General features: G+C 36.9%; 1 protein-coding gene across 3 annotated transcripts in view; it reads left to right on the top strand.

The window, feature by feature from the left end:
* Positions 1-22,027, top strand: part of kcnab2a (potassium voltage-gated channel subfamily A regulatory beta subunit 2a) — a 101,351-nt gene that overhangs the window by 5,025 nt on the left and 74,299 nt on the right. Inside the window, exon 1 of one of the 3 annotated variants that reach the window (XM_087800219.1) lies at positions 5,463-5,704. The exons of the other annotated variants lie outside the window; for them this stretch is intronic. The gene's annotated coding sequence lies outside the window, so the exon portion shown is untranslated. Of the gene's footprint in view, positions 1-5,462; positions 5,705-22,027 lie in introns of those variants that run through there. 3 annotated transcript variants of the gene reach the window in all.

Raw genomic sequence — 22,027 nt, 5'->3', positions numbered from 1 at the left:
AGAAAGTTTATTAAATAATATTTCAACTTTATTGTATACAAAAATGCGTAAGAACAATACTTAAAAGATAAAAAAAATAACACAATTAGGGGTTTATGTGTCGCAATAATGTATTGACATTCGACAGCACTTTATTGATTTTATTTTTGGCTTTTAAATATATATATATATTTTTTTAACTGCAATTCTTTATGGTTTACAGTTCAGTAAAGTGTGTTTAAAAATAAAAATTATTAACAATTGCAAATGTTAGCAGCATTACGTCCTCCCCAGCTAACGGAACAATTAAACCATGAGGTCCCAGGGATGGCTGAGGACGAGAGGATGAAGTCGGCTTCAGATGCATTTAAAGCCAATGTTTAGAATAGTTTTAACACTTAAATATAAGAATATATGTTCTTAATGATGCTGTATTTATATTAAACAGCACTGTATCAAATCTGTTATTTTGAGATACTGGTGATGACTGAGGACAAGAGGATACAGTCAACTTTGTTTGTTGGTTTAAAAACAAATGAAAATTACAACTTAAAAAATTTTGCAACACTAGAGTCAAGTACTCAACAATACTTCAAATATATCCTTGTTTATATAGTCACATCATATATCACATTACATTGTATTGTGTCCCCTGTATCTTGAAGTGTTTGTATCACCAGATTCTTGCCAATACACACCTCAACTATTAATGACTTTTCACAATTTAATATACAATAACGGTTAGTACTTTAATAATTTACTTCTTAAAAAAACCTCAACAAACATGTAATAAAACATAACATTTAACAAATGATATAAATAACTGAATATGAATATAATTAATTTAATTTGATGGTTTTAGCTAGCATAGACGAAGATCATGACTAGTTACTTTCCAGAAGCCTATGCTTCTTTTTATTGTATTTGATCCATGTTGTCTCTTTGTTTCATGTGGTCATCCCAGTTAACCATTGGAGACAGTTGGACTCGAAGCTCAGTAGCTATTTCTCGAAGAATGCTCAAACCAGTTCAGTGTAGGACAGTTCATATACTGTGAATGTAACTAACTTTGTATTCATATCCAGATCCAGCCATACATTTACATATGTACACGCCTTTTTTTAGTTTTACTTTAAATCTCTATCTAATCTTTTTGGGACATCTAAACTGCACTCTATCATACACAGAATTCTTTATTATATATCAACTTATTTAGTGTTGTGAATGACCTTTAGTATTATATGTGACGGCAAGGTATCACAGAATAGCCTTTGGAATGTGAACAGTATTTGTCCTCGTATATGAAGTCACACACTCGGGTCTTTTAACTTCACTCGACGACCAGTAAGGCACGGCGGCGACAGCAGCTCCCAGTTGTGAAAGACATTATCAAAAGAGACTTTTTTTTTTCTTCTTATAGATTCTTCACTTTGGCACCATTTTAACATCCACTGCTTCCGAAATGTCAGGACATTTTGTTCTCTGAATCAGCCTTTTTTAACACCCGTCAAAGTGGAAATGTGGCTCCAATTCTGATTCTGTAAAAATGTGACATTAGTTCTTTAAATGTACCCACCAAGAGGTCGTACCTCCACCGACCTCTTGTCACATGTTGTTCGTGAGAAAAGCACTATCACTGACCTCATCTATTTCAATTCCCCTCTTGGTCATGCTTCGACGAGTTGATAAGGAAGCACCAGCTTATGTGTCAAACAGGAAGTTACACAAACCTTATTGAATGATGCTGAGATCTAGTCTAGAACGAGCTGACTCGGTTCTTTCAAAGCCGTGTCAGGTCCGAGAGTCTTCTTCTGAAGGTCGAGTCAACATTTCACCGGGTGACAAAAGGAGGATCAGTCGTCAATGATGGGACTATAGATCTGGTTTTTTCACTCCTGTTTAGAAGATGTTGCTGATAAAATCAAAGAGAATTGGTTGAATTTAGCAAAAGTTTATTTAGATTTAGATAGGAAAGAGTGTTGTTAAGGGTCCATTTGATACTTGCTCGAACCAGATTCTTAAAATCAGCCTGAACCTTCAAATGACCTCAAAAACAGACTTAAAGTGATTTTTCCAAAATATTTAAAGAATACTTTTATTTTGAACATGATTCCATACTGTAGTCATAAACCTTTGTCAGTATTATTTTGGGGTTTATTGTGTGTGTGCATGAGGGACGTTGCCAGACAAGTTCTGATTTATAGTGAGAATTCACATGTTGAATGTTTGTGTTTTAGACAAAATAATTTAGGAAAACCCCGAAATAAGGCGCCAAAATCTGCATTGTTTTTTAGTCAAGTGCTGAAAACAATTGGCAGAACGGTTGACATTACATATGAAGGACGGTAAATGACGTCATTATAAATAAATAAAGCTTTAAATGCATAATAAACTAAATGAAGAAATGTATGTGTGAATTAATATCAATATGAAGTAAATGTGATTTAATGTGAATCAAAAAATGGTGCCATTTTATACATTTTGACTTTTATATACTTGTATACCTATATTATTTATGTATTTATACATTTAGTCTTTCATTTATTCAAAGATGAAATGTATACAGTAAATTCATAAATAACAATAAATAAATGTCAAAATGTATAAATAATGTGTATATATACATATATACAGACATTTTTTAATTTAGTTATGTATTTATACATTAATCAATTAATAAACTTTCTTTATAATCATGTCTTGTCACACGATACAGTCAGTCATTCAGTTGTACGTGTTCTAAACCCATCTTGGAACACATTCAAATTATTAAAAGAATAATCTGTGTGACTAAAGTGACTCAATATATTGTGTTAACATTTAATGACCCCAAAATACAGCATTACTTACTTACATTTTTACTTTTGCTGGCAACTCTTGTTGTCGTTTTATTCATTTGATTAGAAAAGTTAGAATCTTGGCTTAGAAAATTGCGCCATCTAACAGTTACCTATAAATGTTACCTTCTCGTTTAAGCCAAAAACAAATGTGGGGGTTCACCTGCTGTTGACCTTGTGAATGGTATCGCACCATGTTAAGTGTCCTCAGCGGAAAAGGGCGAGTCGTGTCTCCGGCTGGAAGCAGACATGGAAGATTTCGTGACTGGGCTTCGGATCTGAGGGAAAGGCCAGGGACATTGGTGCGCAACAGTGAAGCTTCAACAGCCCCCCTCGGGCTCCGGGTCTCGCACACAAACACATGCAGGGTGAAGCATCCATTTGCTTAAATCTGAAGAAAACTGATCCGAACATCAAACTGGCAACATCCCGAGTCAAGCGGTTTAACATGATTTATTGGGCGTTAGCGATTCTAGAGCTGAGCCAACGGGTGAAGAACGACTTTGAAGATGGCGACATCCACCGCTTATAGTATCGTCATACGAGTCAAGGATCAGGAGAGCATGTAGGAGAAGACGCATGTTGCTGATCTCCCAAAGGCAGCACCGCAAACACAAGCTGAAGTTTCTTCATGCGAAGAACCAGCCGTATTAACACGATCCGGAAGCTGCTCGATCTTCTCACTTGGAACGAGAAAAACTGAATTTCTCTCGGGTCAGAAAAGTCCAAATTTTAAATGATCTTAGGAAAACAAACTACAAAATAAAGTGGTCCCTCGTTTATCGCGGGCGATACGTTCTAAAAATAACCCAGATAGACGAAATCCGCAAAGTAAAGTAGTGTTTTAAGGCCGTAAAACGCCTGACCACACACTTTTATACACTTTTCTCATACAGGCATTAACATTTTCTCACAGTTGTCTATTATTTAAACACTCTCAAAGTTTAAACTTTCGCAGATTAAAAAAAAAGAAGTACAATATTAGTAAATTAAACTAAAGATCAAAACCCATTTTCAGCCTTTCTGGCGTCTTGACCGCAGTTAGGTTTTCAAAAAATAAGTTCCAAAACTTAGCTGGCTCGTTCCTATGCGTCGGTAACTCACCGTCCGGATAGTTTTTATATGAAACTTGTCACAGGAGTCTTCGGAGTATTCACACACTCGATAGATGCTTCGATAGATTTTTCCTTTATTATTACATTTAAGGTCTTTTGCCTACTTTGATATGTTAATACAAAATTGAGCAAAGGAAATTGTTACTTGACCTATTTATTCGTATTGGTCTCTGTATTCGACAACTCCATCATATGCTAATGGTGTGACGTTAATACAGACCCAAAAAGATATTGAGTTCTTTATTTGATTTATTACAGAGGTTTATTGTTTCTCTTAAAAGATCAACTAATGTGAAATATCAACTCTCCTGATTTAACATTTGAAACATGCGAGTGAGTCCCTCATCATGAACATGTTTTGAAGTTAATTCTCGGAAATCTCGTCAAACAAGAGGTTATGAGAGTGAAGTCCATTGAGACGTAATAATGGTCCTGACTCCTCCTCCAGCCACCTGTTATCACATCCTGCTTTGTTTATACACTGGGCCCCTTGGAGATTGAGACTTCCGGGATTGATGACATGTGGTGACCAACCTTGATGTTTGACCGATCGCAGCAGAGTGGCTGTGGGTATGAATTTAAGTGTCGCATTTGCGACATAAAGGAACATATTCTAAGTCCTTTTATCTCATCTCAGTTGTTTTCTTATAAGATCGCGGAACTTCCAACCAAGTTTAAACCTGTCTGTCTTCACCGTATGCTAGTGAGCTAAGTTGTTAGCGTCGGGTCATTTATAAACTGTTTAGTGTGTGTGTACAAGGAGGTCGGATTTATTATTGATTTGCTGTTTATTGTATCGTATTTCAGGTCACAAGATTACATAAACTTCACGGAAATGAATGTTTCAGTTTCGCGGGAAACCTATTCAAGTATTGTAAGTCTAAGCAGTGAATATTATGCCTGTTTACAACAGAGCCCTTTGTGCAAAAGAAGCAGACATGCTGCCTATGGTTATTTGATTTAATTTTCTTCTTTTTTTATATAAAAATGTCCTTCAATGAAGCCCAGAGGATTCATTATTGTATGAAGAAGTACGTCAGCAGCAAAGTTGAAAAAATATGAATTTTTCATTGAAGTAGATTGGATTGACTTTATTACTCATCTTTATTCTGCTTATCATCAGTTGCCACATAACTCAATAAAAACACACACTCAATGCATAATTTAAAATATTGATTTTATTCTTGTGAAAAACTGTCCTCATATGAACTTTATCTTAGTTTCATAATGTCATCGAGTCTTTCTTTCCTTATCTTTCTCTTGACGTCGGTCGGTGTTTGCAGATCACTGGGATTCACAGAATAGACGCTGACTTAAATGCTGACTGTGTTAAGTAAGGCGTTGTGTGTGTGTCAGTGTGTGTGTGTGTCTGTGTGTGTGTCTGTGTGTGTGTGTGTGTGTGCGCAAAGAGGGAGGGGCGTTTTCTCTAATGCATCTACACTCAATAACTTAATCTCCCACATTTATTCCGTCTCTCTTCTCTGTCTTTCTCCCCACTCCCTTCAGTCTGTCCTCTTCCTTCTGCATCACTGTCCATCTTTCTGTGACACACACACACACACGCACACACACCCCCCCACACACACACACACTCTCACTCAGACACTTGTTCCCTGAAATTCAGTAGTCATTTCTCCCCACTTTGTGCTGCGGACTGCTGCTCAGATATTGGAATTGTAGACTGCTGTTTCTCCAACATCGACTCGATTTTTTTCCCCCCTACATTTACTCACCAGTTTTGCTCACTGCGTCAGGAATCAGCTGCAGACTGAGGTGGGTGTTTTTAGGAGCATCTTCGCTCGGTCTAAAGCTAAGTGTCTCTGGCTTCTGTCACCCTCTCTCTCTCTCCCTCACCCCTCGCTCCTGCCTCCTCTGCTTTACTCCCCCATCAGTGGAAAATCTGGATGACCAGGTTAGATACCGGAGAGCGCTACCAGTGCACAAGCTATCATTTTCCTCCTGTTTCTCATTGTGCTAGCAAGGTTACGTAGATCACCGTGATATCGATGTAAATGATGCAGCGCTGAAATCTATTCTCGTGAGTGTTGTTGGGCTAGAAACGCACTTTTACCTTTTGTTGCGTCTCCACTCCATTACTCCCCGCTGTCTGAATGTCCGAAATGTTTTATGCATGCTCTGTCCTTTTTTGAATTCTGGCCAGGCTGCGGAGTGGCGAGGGCAAACAAAAAAGAGCTGGAATGGAAAAGATGCTCGGCGTCGTACCCGAGCGCATATGCGGTCCGGTTCATTTACACTTCATCCTGCTCACCTCACATGCCCCGCATCTGCTGCAGCAGCTACCCAACATAACAATGACGGAGGGTTCCCCTGGTGATCCGGGCAGGCACGCGTTTAGCGCTGTACACACAGTGTGTGTGTGTGTGTGTGTGTGTGTGTGTGCCTGCCCATGGGCTCTGTTCCAAAAGAGAAGGCACAGGAGAGACTTTCTGCAGGGGTTCAATTTGGTGCAGTAAGCTGTTGAATGTTCTGCATAATTCCCACCATAGGCAGTCGTTTAGTTGAGCAGAACGAAAGTGTTTCTCCTCTAATGGCCTAATCTACTTTGTCCACTTTAACTCCCAGGACTTCATTCATGCTTCAGCCACCGATCACGACCTTGAATTCATGGACGAAGATGAGAGAATGACTGTGTAATTAACTTTGACATGCTTATTATAATTTTGGGCCATTAGACTTTTTTTATGGGAAGTCAATGAAGATATCAAACGGGATTTTTTCAAGCCAACTTGGAACCCGCTCTTGACATTCACGCTAGCAAAGGGCAGCGTGACCTAGATTTGATTAGGCTTTTGTGAATTTCCCTCGGGTTGACGTTTTCTATTTTAGTTCTTAAAGACCTAAATCTGATGTAAACTGTATCTCTGTTGTCTGTGTGTTTTTTTATGTGTAGGTTATAGAAGTATAGCTGAGTGCTGGTAAGATTAACATGGATTTATCCACATTCATACAGCAAAGATTCAATCCTGGCACCTATACTATCCACTATTAGTAGGTAGACCAGGGGTCACCACACGTGGTTCCTGTGGGCACCAAAGCAGTAGCCTTTAGTTGTGTTGAAAAAAAGTTTTTTATTTATTATGTTTGATTTAGTATGTTTTCCTTTCTTGTTGACCCCTTCGTATTTATCAAAAGGTTATATTAATCTGAATGTGTTAGAGGGATATTATTAATGAGCGATAATAATAATATATATAAAGTTATTTCATAAGTTAGTTCATTAGTTTGTATCAAACAAATGTTGGCCCTTAGGGTCACATGGTGCCCTTGGAGTAGCGAGAGTTAACACAAAATTCAATGTTTAGAGTAATCTATTCATTTTTAGAGTTATGGGCAAAAACATATGTTCATTTTTAATGCAGCAACTGATGCTCAGTTGTGGTCGTCTTCAAAAAAACCCACTCTTTAAAACATCCAAATGCAGTACCTTCATGGTTCCCTATTTCTAATGTCCTTGTTGTCTTGAAACCTTGACATTAGCAGTTTTGGAGCTAAGAGACCAAAGCCCCGGACCACTGGCATCATTTCTCTCTCCGAGCTTGATCTCTGGCAGAAGTCCTGACACTTAGCTTTGCTGCTGGATGGTCCATTGGGGGTGTTTCCTAAACTCGGTTCAGTAATCACTCTGCATTTGAGATTAAGTGTTTGTGGCTTCATTAGCCTGGTTTTAAGTTCCCAAGCGTCGGCATGATCGCACTCACACATAGACCCAATTTCTTGTTCATCCGAGAGCTAGATTTATTTATTGGCCTCAGACCTTGAAACGGTCTCAAGCCACTCTCTTAAGTTTGGAACCCTCCACAACTGTATTCTAATGCTTCCACCCATTTGAGATAGTCGTGACTCATAAGTAATGGTAAAGTAACTTAAACATATAAAATGGTTTTATGTTTAATTCGCAGGCTGAACAAGATGTGGGGTCTACTGACTCCTTCAAGAAGCATCTTAAGACCATTTTATTTGTGCAGGGTTTTCCTTCTTGGCATCCGGTGTTTGTCTTATATCTTGACCTTTTAGAGTTGTTATATTTGTAGGTATTCTTAAATGTGTATTGCTTTTAATTGTTTAAGAGCTTTGTGACCCGGGTCTAGAAATGTGCTTTACAAATACTTACTTACTGGAAAAAGACACTGTGATAGTTGCTAGTTGGAACAGTGCACGTTCCTGATATGATATTAGCTCGGTTAGCTCAGTTGGTAGCTAGCATGCACCATTTTTGAACATGAGGTTTCACCGATAAAATCCCCAGTCTCGCATTGAAATTTTGATTTTCTTTTCAATTCTTTTTTCATTTGCAGTGTCTTTGTGTGTGATTATGTGTTCGAAAATATCTCTGATGTCCTGGTGCAGAGGACAGGTTGTTAAAAGTTTTCCTTTAGTTTTGAAAATATTTTTTTATTCTGTATGATGTATATTAAATTATAATTAAACTTTGTTTTTCATTTGTATCTAAATAATGAGCAAAATAAACATTATCCATCATTAGTTTTTAAACTGTTGAATTCCACATGAAACGAATATTCTCTAGACTATTTTCAACTGATTCTTTCAATGGTATAGGCGGGAAAAAAAGCCCAACCTAATATTGTTCTTTTGAATTGAGCTTTATCAAGTGAATTATTTTTCTAAATTAATTTCATGATGTCCCAAATTCTTAATAGGATTTCAACATATATGTAGTTGTTTAGACTTTTTTCCTGTGGTGACCAAACTAAAGCTATTATTCTGCACATAATAATTTCAATTATGGAAATTAATACTGGTTTAGTGAAAATAGAAAGCTCACGTCTACACTTGTGCATAATCTCGGCACAAATGTATAGTTTGTTGTGAGTGTGGTCACACATTTGCTCAAGTCTTTCAAGCCTATTAGTCTCACCAAGAAGTTCTTTGCATGTTCTTTTTGCAAACGGACCACTTTCACGGCAGTTGTCATTAACAAGGCCCGCTTTTAATGTCGCAGATAAGACGGACAGCTGTAGCTTAGTTCCACTCGTGCCGGGAAAACCCTAATGTGATTACTTACAGAGGCACCCCCCACCTCCTCATGTGGTCCAGTCCAGATAATGAAACATTTTATCGGACTTTCCACAAGAATGAGTTTCAGGTCGGACCATATATTTATTTAACGTCGTTGTTAAATTAACTTTGTCGGTGGTCGCTCCTGACCATCCCTGATAACGACATTATTACCTTTATATCTTTATTGAGTCTCTCGAATCCTAATAAATCATGGTAATTGAAAAATAAAAAATAATTACTCACATAGCTCTGTTTATTCAGTGCCGATAATTCATGTCCAAGTTAATAAAAGCTTTAGCTCACTTGGCCTGATGACTTAAATCGAAATGCCCACTGGTATGAAAGTTATTCTTGTACAGTGTATAGTTGCATACGCTTGAATATAGTATAGAGACTGTAATTAAAAAAATGTTTTTTTTACTTTGTAAAATGAACTCAATGTTGCAACATATGCAAATATTTACTCTTTAGAGCAAAGACCCCATTTTCCTATTACGAAAATTAGAGCTGAATAACATGGTAAAAACCCTCTGTTTGGAAATGAAGCACATAATATAATTATTATTTCTAAACTACAGTTTATCTGAATATAAACCACATCAAACAAATGGAGAAATAAAAAAAATAATGTATTTTTCTGAACTATGTGTTTAACACAACAGTAAAACGGCAAGATAAAAAATAACCAGCCTTCCCCGAAAGGTCGTTGTCAAGTTTAGGTCATCTGCTTTTAATACCTCTGAAAGCTTTCCTTGTTTTCCTGACAACAAGTCAGTTATTTACTCTGCTGTGTTCGGCCTCTCATCATCGATTGATGCCAAGTTGACATATAGCCTCTCTATTTCCTTCTCTGAAACAGGATCGATCAACTTTGAACTTAAATGCTGCACCATATGCATTTGTTTTCTTTTACCATTGAGGCACAAATTGACTGTTAAACGAAATTAAACAATTGTATTTCTCAGTGCATTATATTATTTGTCTCGCTCTTGTTAACCAATAAAATAATGCTATATAGTTAACCATTTGGGGATTGGAGTGATGGACTTTCCAGTAGTTTTTGTGTCCAACTTGCACTTGATCTCATTTTATTTTTGAACACCCCACTAGTAATTATTTGTGTATGGATCAAAGAAACTACTGATTATAGTTGTTTCATAAGTGGTTTTAATTTGCTATTAAAGGTTAGCTAATACCTGCTTTTTAAAACATAATTTGATCAGGGAAATGTACGACGTAAGCGTAAGAACTCAAGCCACTTCAGCTTAACGGTATAGACTTGCAGTTAATATATTTATCAGCTTGTTGTACGTTTTTTTTAGGAGTGGATTGTTTCATTATCTCAACAATAATTATCGGCAATTGATGATTTTCATCTGTTTGAGAATTTAAAAAAAAAAAGAACCTTGATGGATACTTGCTCCGTAGGAAACACAATGGTATTGGTAAAAAGAAACAGACGAGACTGCACAGTATAGTAATGTCATTCGTTCATTTAGACGCTGCAGCTAAGTAAAGCTGTTTTTTTTCAGCCGTGACTTAAGGCCAAATGCTTATTAAAACTTGAGTGTGGCGTGTGACACCCTGACTGCTCGTCTTCCCGGCCAGCATTAAAAGTTCACAGTTTGATTACCACAACGGATTGAGAGGATTTGTAAATCCAGCAGGACATGATGAGATTGAGGATTTGCAAATTCTATTCTAAGTCCATGAACATAAATATTCAACTCTCAGATCGAGCTCGATGCATCTAATACAGTAGTTTGGAGAAAACCTGTGTCCTTGTAATTGTAATTTGACCTTGTGCAATGTAGCATCTTTTTATTTAGAAAGGATGGCAGTTTAATTAACCTCCGTTGAAAGTGGATTAGGCATGACGTCCCAGTTCTATAATCATCTAAGTAACTGACGGTGCGTCGTTTTTGAAAGGACTCTGTAATAAATCCTAATTTTAGATTCACTGAGTGTACAGTATCTGCCGTCAAGCACGAACATGTACACAACTTGCTTCCACCTGATTGGATGAGACGGTTGCGATGGCTAGACACAGTCCTGGTCGAGTCGTAACCCATTGTCAATAAGTCAGTGTGGCTTCAGAGATGTGCCTTGACCTTGTAAAAGAATCACAATCAAAGAATCCTGAACACATTAACATTATTTCCTGAAAGGGGCTTTATAAATAATAATTACTTACTAGGAAAAGATAAAAAAATATGAAAGTTTTAACTTTGTTGTCATATACAAGAAGTTCCTTGGAGGTGGAGACTTCCAGGATTGATGGTGCGCGGTGACAAACCTTGATGTTCGACCAATCACAGCAGAGTAGGCGTGGTTACGGTAAACAGTATTTAATCTCCAGAAAAAGCTGTTTCAATGGGTGGGACTTAAGATCATTTTTTTTATGTAAAAATGTAAATGAAAAAAGAGTTTTGTACAAACAGACACATACTGAGTACAATAGAGTCCAACATCTATTTAAGACACATTCATATCAACACATGTAACAAGTACTTTTGGTACGGTGAAAATAAATTTAACTGCAACCACTTCATTGAAGAAACTTTTTTCTCACATGGATTTATTTATTTAAGAAAGTTTTATACTGTACGTTTTTTTTTTGTGGATAATAAAGACCATTTGTTTACCAAAACACTAATTATTTCCTTTGTTTTTTTGTTAAATACAATGAAAATATAAGGTAGATATTTAACTGATGATATACCTTTTTTACACACTTATTCAACATCCGAAAAATATTTTCTAATGTTGAGAATCATAAAAGAAATCATTAAAGTTTCCCTTCAGTAAATTCGGAGAAAGTTTTCTTTTTACTTCACATTGTATCACTTCTGTTTTAATGGCAAGTTTCTCTGACACTTATTGTATAAGTTGCACTTATATGAACTAGGACTGCACGATATATGCAAAAAATATCGATATCGCGATATTGGTACGTTTAACGTTCGATCATTTTTTTATTTTTTATTATTGTTTAAATTAAGCATTTCTTTAATCCGCACTTTGACCAATCAGTGTCACGTTCTGTAAATTTGTCAATATGTACTTCTATGTCTCGTTGTTGTTTACGTCTCCGTCTGTCTGTCAGCTGTGCGGTGCAGCTTGCTAGGCTCGGTTGCTATGGTGACGCGTCTTGTCACACGCTGAACTTAGCATGGCTCAATATATACACGGAAGTAAGACTAACTTATTAGCTACTCAAATACTAGTGATCCAGTCACTCATCTCTTTCAACCCCCTTTTGCTAAACCAACATATTGTAAGTACTTTTCATCTCGACTCAGTTGTTGTCAGCGTTTTTATAAGATCTCGGAACTTCCAAACAAGTGTAACCCTGTCTGTCTTTGCCGTATGCTAACGAGCTAAGTTGTTAGCTTCATGTCATTTATAAACTGTGATGTGTTTGTGTACAAGAGAAAACTTGCAAGATATTTTTCTACGATCATATCGGCACAGAATCGTGGAAATAAACGAAAAGGAAATATCGCATCGCTTTCCTTCTCTAAACCCCCGGACCTCCCCTACAGTACTCTCGCCTTTGCTCGGCTACATTTTTAGGTGAAAGAAAAAAATATTGCATTAACAGCCATATCGCAATTCAAGACACCAGTATCGAATATCGCACTTAATTCCAATATCGTGCAGACCTAATATGAACCATGTTTAAAGCCTCTTGTCTTGAAGGGCCAGTTGACACAGAGAAGCCTAAGTCAATCACTTGAACGTTCACTGTGATCTTCTCTGACATGGTCTATGGGCTGGCCCATGGCTCTTATGTGGACATGAATAAACAGCACAACCCCTTATGCCGCGGGGAAAAAAACCTCACAACAGTTGCACACTCTACTGGACAAACACTAAGTGCTTGTGAAGGTAGTTTGATGTAAGGTTTTGTGGCGATGAAGACTGTCCGTCTACCTTTGGTTTCCAATGTACGTTGCTTAGATGGATTCATCCACTTATTGTGTCGCTCTTAGCCATGAAGGTCGTCCTGCATTTGACCAACGCTCGGCGGCTCCCTTGCTGCCTTTCAGAGCGATGTAAAGACCAACAGAAACACAATACGTGTACGGATCAATGCCGAGAAAACACGGCGTGAACTACATTTCTGATGTAATTAGTTGCCGTTCCTCCAGGACATCTGGAAAGTGAACAATGTTTCCGCCGTGAAGCGCGTGTAAGACGCCTTTTACTTTAGTTTAAAAGAGCAGCTGCATTAGTTTCCTGGAGTGGTGTGTGAATACTGACCCTGACAAGTCAACCATGAGTGAGGCAGATCTGCACACATGTAAGGAGGGGAGGCATGTGTAATTATGCTCATGTACAGGACGAGTGTATCTCCCGTCAGCGCGTCCTCCTCGCTCTCTTTTAAGCTGTCGTCAAAGATCAGCGCATCACGGCTGACTGTGAAGCTGCGAAACATCTCGGCGGCGCAGCTCAAGAGGCTCAAGATGTCGGGTCAGGTTGTGACTTTCACAATCTGTCAGACATCCAGAGTTTGGATATGAATTCCACGTGAGTCATGGTTGAAATTAAATACTTTGTTTACAAACGAGTGCCGTTCTTAAAATATGTCCGCAAAATCCGCCATTAAAAAAAAATAAAATAATGTATATTACAAGTAAGAACAATATTCTTTTTAATTAAGTGTCAAGATGTTTTACATTTCCAGTTTGAACATAATTTTAACTGAATTTCAGAACATATAAGAAGTAACTATTGATTGACACCTCTCCTGTTTTTAATAACTTGGCTTTCTTTTGGGTTTTTCAAATTCTCCCAGAATAATAAAGTATGTTGTTACATAGTATGCAAGATCTCTCAAAGCAGTGTAATGTTTTCCTTTTTTTTAAATATTATTTAACTTTATTATAGGACAAAAGGAAAGAATAAAAATATGATTCTTAAGCAAAATATATGTGTTTACTAGAGCTGTATGTTGGCAAGAATCTGGCGATATGAAACACAATACCGGAACAAAAATCTGATATATTGCGATATATTGTGATGCTTTGATATGCCGATCGAACAGGGATATATTTGTAGTATTGTCGGAGTACTTTATATCTATATTTTTCTTGCTCCTAAAACCACTCAACACCATTTTTCCCCCAAAAGAAGATATGAAGAAGATAATTTGGGACACTAAAGTGTTGAGAATTTCAGATGTAAACATGAACACGTGTTAAAATACACAACAACGTGATGAGTTTCATACAATTATAGATTGAAAATCAAATTTAGGATCAAAAGTTGTCCAAAAGATTATACAGAATATTTACTGTACATCTGGTAATAATTTAAGAGATTGGTTTTACAACTTGGTGCCATCACTGAAATGTAATCTGATTTCAGAAGGATATAAATATATTGAAGGAGAACTATCATCTCTCACTACATTCACCCACTTAACACATTCACTTCCTCTTCTCAACATTGTGAACAGAGCCAGTAAAACAGGTCAACAAAAAAAGTGTGTGGAAACAGAAAGTGTTTCTCTGCCCGATATGTGTCGTATCGAAAGAGAACGGAGAGAAGAATTCCTTCTACAGTGATTCACGGACGGGTTGCTCTTCAGTGCAATGAATCACAGAAAATACTGGCTACATTCGAATGTCAAACTGGGTAAACTCTGCGAGGCTGACATAAACCTGCAAGGCTTGTTCAGGCTAGTAAAACAACATCTCCAACAGCATGGCAGAAACACTCAGGGGGAAAAAAAAGTACATTTGGAAAAGGCTCTTTCCACTATAGGTAGCAGAGAACTTTTTTAAGAGAAGAAATTTATATTTTCATATTTATTCAGAACCTGCAGTCTTATTTTAGGAGTTTTCATATATTTTGAAACACCTTTGTTAGTGTTCAATATGAAACAATTAAAAATGTTACTTGTTTGTAACCAACATTGTGTTTTTTCCTACCCATTAGGAACTATGATTTTATATATATATATATATATATATTTATATATATATATATATATAATTATATATGCTCATTACAATCACAATACAGTGAACATGTACCTTCACGCTCATATTTATAAACCAGTTTTAAGATTTGTACTTATTGTAAAGAAAATCTGCTTACGCTAGTTTTTTAGCGTACATTTCAGTAACAAGTCAAGGACTCGAAAATACTACGAAAATAACGTTGTTGCTACAGCACCACAATATCTTGCACTACATCTTATCTTTGTTCCTGTGTCGTGATACATATGGTATCGCCGTAGTCTTCCCAATACATCTGTTTTGGAAGCTGCGACGTTAAACAGCTTCTCAAGCAAGAGCGCACTATATGATATATTATCATGGAAAACTGCTTAGTGGGGCAGATCATTTTTTTTACATATATATATGCTTGTCCTGCCCCCACACGAGATGATAAACTGCAACACACTTACTTGAGGTCAACAGGGACTTGCAGTCCATTCTATCTGAGGTCAACCACAAAGACTGCTTTGCTGCAACAGAAAAAAAACATGAATAAAAAGGGTTCTTTTTGTGACTAAAACGGTGTCTCTGTTTAAGGGTTTCCTGTTGGGATAAAAGCACAGGATTGGCTTTGTTTCACCTGCCATTGACAACGAGAGAAAAGAAGAAAAGATGTAAAAAAAAAAAACAACATTTTGCTAGCTTAGTTTGTGTTAAAACTGGCTTGGTATTTTAGATCGTTGTCTTTAATGGGTCAAACTAAATACAGAAGGAGCTGTTGCTTAAATCAGACATATTCAGTCTGGAAGTGTGAACCTCCATATCAACAAGAAGTCATAATATATTTAGAAATAATGTAAAATAGCATAGCATGCTTTTGCAATTGTCACTTTTGTTAGTGCATCAACTGTTTCTGTAAAGAATATCTTTCTTTTTACTGGCAGGTGATTAATCATAAATAAGAACAATTTGGTTCCTTTTTGATATATTCTGATGTTTTAATAGTTCATTAACAATTTTCTATGTTTTTTCTTTAGGAGTTAAAGACAATATAACTTACTTACTTACAACTGTTGCAACCCTTAAATGTTACCTATTTCGTCTCAAAAACAACATTTCTACTTTGTTTTGTATGGCTTTTCTTTGTAATGTTTTTTCCATGTATACAGTACAGGCTAAAAGTTTGATGGCACTTAACGGGCTCATTCAAAGTTTTTGTATTATTCCGGTCTGGCTCATGTTTTCAGTTATTTTAAACATGCATTCATTCATAGTTTTGATGCCTTCAGTGATCATCTACAGTATAAATAGTCATGAAAATAATGAAAACGCATTGAATTAAACGGTCTGTACGGACATTCGGCCACTAGTCTAGGTCTTTAAAATGGCAAAATCAGTCTCTTTCTTTATTTAGTTATTTATTTATTTGGTTATTTAGTCTCGGGGGTTTCCACAGTAAGTTCTCCACTTTAACCTTAAATTGGAGTCACACATTTCCTCATACACCACATGCATTGTTGTTCTTCTTCTTGCCGATTTATCCAGTAACAAATCTAGGCTTTGGAAGGAGAGCTCGTAAAATAGATTTAGATATTAGGATTAATAATTTCAGCCTGGCATTTATTTATTTACGCCTATTCATCTGTGCTTTGTAATTACCATCTCAAGTATATACTCAAGAACATAGAGCCTTCTCTATAGAACAGAGACACGAGTCTCATTCATGTTGAGCCGCTGCTCTGTGATTTACTCGTTTGAAGTTGAAATGACAAAGTGGTCACTGTGCGTATCAATCACTTTTCAGACTGATCTAAAATTTAGTATGTTTAAATTTTCATGAGGTTGTCTTAGGCGGGTGAAGTATTAGTCCTTGGTGAGGAGAGGGAAAATTTAGGCAATCCTACATGGATTTATTAAGTGACATTTTTTTGCAATATGGCTGCTGTACTGCCATTTTATTTAATGTCAAAAAACACACACTCTTTGACAAAGTTGTCATCCACAATTGCATCATTAAAAAAACAAGTATTACGGTCTAAACATCATACTAAGTAAAGACTGACGTCTTGAAAAAGATGAAAGTATCTCAACATAATTTTAACTCTTGCCCTCCTTTGAGAAGATCTTAAATAATTTAAGGGACTGTCTTTTTACTTCCTCTGCTCTGTGTGAAAGGGACGTCCTTCCCTTGCCTTTTTTTTCGCTGTGTATGCAAGATATTCAAAGTTAATGTCCCACCATTTTTGGCAAGTTACATTTACTGAGAAGTTGTTTATTTATCACTTCTTTAAGTCAAACAATTTATTTCCTCTTGGAGTGAAACGAAAGTAGAAGGACTTACTTGTACAATACATACTATCTGGATAACTTGTCCTCTGACGTAACAAACTACCATAATAACATATCTAATAACGGGTACACTACATGCTAATCTGTGGGTTACTTTTTATTCACGTCCATTTGTAGCTTGGCATGGTACCCTAACCTTAAGTAACCGACAGAGAAGTTAGATCTCCCTTTAAGTCTTATGCAATTTTAAGTAGTTTGAATTGTCAGCGTTTAATGTTCACTAAGAAAGCTTGGCATCACACGGTTGTCCTAAAAAGGAAAACGGGTCTATTAAATTAAGGGCTTAATAAATATCGAAGTTTAAATACAGTTTCATAACTGTGGGGCAACAGTTGTACCGGAAGGTGCTTAAATGTCAGGCAGGCATGTGACTATTCGTTTTGTCTCAGTGTCTGACACATCAGAGACTTACACACAAACAAATCAACCGTCTTGAATAATTGTTTGTGAAGTCTTTGTAATAGCACTTTAGAGGGAGTTAACATGTTAAAAATAAACATTAGGAATGAAGCAAGAGGTGCTCCAGGGCCTTCTGTTGTTCACTGTAACACACATCACTGTTTTTTGTCGTTCATTTTTGACATTTTCCAAAATTTGAATGTGTCTGTCTGTCATTTACTGGAAATGGAAACTTTTAGTAACAATGATTCAGATGTTCTTTATAAACTGCCGTGATTTCGAAATACCCGTCGGCAATTTGCAGATCGATTTTCAAGATTGCAGAAGGAAAAAAGTCGGATCGGGTGTGGCTGAAAAAGCTGCGATCCACGCATCCGACCCAAGCAGTTTGATAACTATATTTGCGCTGATGTCACGCGCCGGCGCTGGTGAAGCAGCTGCTGCTAACAACAGAGCTAACAGCAGCTGCTGCTAACAACAGAGCTAACAGCAGCTGCTGCAGAAAGCATGTGAGCGGATGTTTGAATCACTTCATAAGATTTAAAACATCCGCTTTGTTAAGCATCTAGAGAAGCATCACAACCAAAAAATATTAACAGATCAGAGAAAAAAAGAAAGACAAACAAAACAAAGCAGTTCACTTTGCTGTTCTGTAGAGACGAGAGAAACGTTCAGTCGACGCATGATGGTTAACAATAACAAATGTTCTTGTTAGCCAATCAGGTTATCAAGTTTGTGTTTAATACTGGTTGAATAAAGGCTGACAGCGCAGAGTTCCTTGTTTGTGACGTCATCAGACGCGTCGTTAAATTTAAATACCACAAACTTCAGGACGATCACGATGACACAAAAATACATTTGACAAGTTTAGTTTAGACCTTATTTATTTTAAAGCAGGGAAGACTAAGAATACTTTTATTTCACTTGTTTATTCAAAGTGTTCTTTCGAAAGTGTTATTATCCTGCGATATTGGAGAATACTGAAAAAACGATTTCTACCAATGCACTGTATATACTGTATTGTATATGCATTGCTCACATCGGTCTACCTCCAGAAGACACTTTGTGTGGAAAGAAGTTGGAGCAGGTTTACAGCAAGACACTTTTAGGCTGTAGTCATGGAACCAGTGTCCATTATTATCTACTGCAGGACTGTTATGTCCTGTATGACGTAAGCTTTATTTGTAACCACCACAGTTGGTTGTGATGATTTATTAAAAAGCCTCTTAAGGCAGAAAATCTGGAAGTTTTTATTGAGTCTAAAAGTTTAATTTGTTAGAAGGCTAGTTGGACAACGTTGCTCCATGTTTTAAGTAATGGTCTTGAATAAATGTTAACCCCCTTCATACACACATCATGATACTTTGGTCAAAATACAATACATTTGCATGGTAATACATCAAAGTCTTCCAAGATGAGCTCTTATAGATGAACGGAGATAAAATACTGGAAGTCAAAGTGTCGCCTTGAAAATCTGTATCCAAATTTTTTTATCCATCTATTTAACTTTTCAGGTAGTACTTCACCAGCATAAACACCTGGATATGGCACTTGTGAAGTAGCAGAAACACTGAATAATAACAGTAGTAGAAGAGGTTCCTTACCGTGTCATAATCCATTTAATAATTTGTCTGATTTTAACTGTTTTTCTTTTATAGATAAAAACTCTTTCATATTAAATATCTGCCATATAATTGTATTGGAAACATGCGATAGAAATAGTCATAAAGAGCCGTCCAAATACTGTATAGAGCTATTGACATCGAAGGTGTTTCAGGTCAAAGCTGCAACCTAAACCCATGAAATACTGTTGAAATCCTATTCGTCCTCTTCATATCGTCCTTCTTCTGTCTTTGGCGTGTTGTAAGATATGACCAAGTTTCATATTTCCACTGCAGCAAGCCGGGTTTCTGCTCCGGGTTCACTGCAGTACCTTTGCTCCTGCAGTGTTAGCAGAGGCTCCGAACCCTCCTCAGCTCATCTGTATTTCTCTACCATCGACTCCATGTACTTGTGTGTAGTCTATGATGGATGTTGTGCAGGAGACGCTCCAACAATGTGTCTCCATGTTTGGGGAATTGATTTGGACTCTGCAGAACAGTACAGCAGTCGGTGTTTAGCAAGGACTTGCTGATTCACCTTTTGCTGTCAAGTGTTACAGGCGACCTGGGACCATATGTCTTCTAATGTTTAATAACCACTGACGTATGTTCGAAGCAAGCGGGGGTGTTTCACAGCTCGTAATACACGACGATCTGACTCCAGCTACACACGTGGTCAACTAAAATGATCAGATCTGTGGTTATTACCAGCAGATGGCTGCTGATGATACTGAGTATTTGCTGCTTGCACCTTGTTTGTGTTCATCAATGGGGAAATATTTGATGCGTTCACTTACAGTATTTGGGACCTGTTGCTATGATAGCGGTGAGGTAGTGTGTAGACTTTTAATCTCTAACTGTGTGTAGGAAATAGGGGTGCAAGAAAATATCGATACACATTTTTTCACATATTTAAGATCCTATTTATGTAATTTCAGAATCCCTTACCATGTTATAAACAATTTAAGTTTTCTTTCCTTAAAACTTTTTTTTTAACCATTGTGTTGCCTATAGGTCAAGGTGAAAACTCTCCACTACTGCATATGTATTTCTGGAAGCTAGGGAGGCCAGCAAACAACATGATATATACATGTGGAGTTAGTATGTTTTCCTCATCTTTGGGTTGATTTACTCCGGGCATTACATTTCCTCTTACAGTCCAAAACAAACTGCTTTGTTAAGGGTGTCCCCTGACTCTTGCCCGAGCTAACTGGGATAGACTCTAGCTAGTGACCCCACTAAGCCATAGCAAAAGACAAAAGGAAAGATGAAAGGGCTGAAAGGAAACGATACTAATGTACTAAACATTTTTTCAACGTCTAAATGTCTTAATGTGATGCATTTAAGAACTACTGAGTCTTTTTCAGGGCAACCGTGGAGATTTGTTTGCACATAATTAACCTCGGACAGCTGCAGATGTTTTCTAAATGCACATTGTTTTTAGCCCCTGGTTCCGTCATCCCTTCTTTCATTTTTCTATTTGGTTCTCCAGGAACAGGAGAGAATGGACTCTTATGTTAGATGCAAATTCAGTGTAATCTGCATTTTCTAAAATCGTTCAGGCCGTTGAACAAGGACCCCTGCATGACTCATATTTGCAGGCATGAAAGTATACAACGTTTAGTACTTCCTAGAATAAATGGAGGGGAGATACGTTCTCTGCTTGCCCGACTGAACTCCCATTTAGGATATCCCTGGCAGTTCTGGTCTGTTAGCCTGTCTCCTTCTTCCGCAGCCATCTGGTTGGGCCTGTGTGTGTTTCCTGCAGCTGCCAACATACTAAACAACTCGCTTTCCAGGCCAGCTCTGCCTGCCTCGCTCACGTAAGCCTGGTCTCAAGAGGGAAGTCTCTTCAGCTCGGGTGTAGGTGTATTTATGGATGGAAAACATCAAGGGCTGTCTTTTGTGTTTTTCAATTTTGCATTTTGGGGTTTTAGAAGATGAGGCGTGCTTTTTTTATGACTTCATGTCACTGCAGTGACTAGAATTATCTGGTTTTATCTAACAGTTCCGGTGGAAACGCACATTTTTATGAGATGTTATCAAAGGTTCTTGAATATCTTAAAATCTATGATGACTCAGATGTTGCTTGCGGAAAGGTAGAGATGTTAAGATCATAATTAAATTACCCTTTTTTTTTAGTTCATGTATGAGAGTGTTATATTAAGATTAAACACATGTTTTTTTAATAAGAACATGATTACGGCATTTTATTTTCTATAAATTGCCTATTTTAAAAGTAATTTACAATAATGTTTTACCTCATGGTGAGAAATACTACAAATTAGAAAAATAAAAAATGTATATTTAACAGATCAATCACACTAAACGTAATTTAACATTGATGAAAAACAGAAAGAAAAATGAAAATTTACAAAATATAAATATGTACAAAATCAACTTTAAAAGCTACTGGGGTCGACTGTATGATATGTATGATTCCATTGTTCCTTTGACTATGGAGGACGTAATGGCTGCTGCCATCTAGAGGCTGGGTGTTTAGTTTCAACACTAAATTAAAGAAAGGCTGTAAATAGTTGTGTGTTATTTGTTTGTTATATTTTATACAAAGTTTATGGAAATACAAACCATATAATTTACTTTGACATGATTTGAAAGCCAAGAATAATAAGTTAAATACATTTTTAAAAATTAAGACAGTGCTCAGACAGTTTACTCATTGAAATATTCACAGTAGTTTCTAGTCCCGGGCGAGTGTTGGCATGATCAATAGTAACAGTAGTAATGGTAACGGT

The sequence above is a fragment of the Callionymus lyra genome, chromosome 10, assembly GCF_982586985.1.
Source record: "Callionymus lyra chromosome 10, fCalLyr1.hap1.1, whole genome shotgun sequence".
NCBI classification, from domain to species: domain Eukaryota; kingdom Metazoa; phylum Chordata; class Actinopteri; order Syngnathiformes; family Callionymidae; genus Callionymus; species Callionymus lyra.
This window is presented reverse-complemented; position numbering and strand designations above follow the sequence as displayed.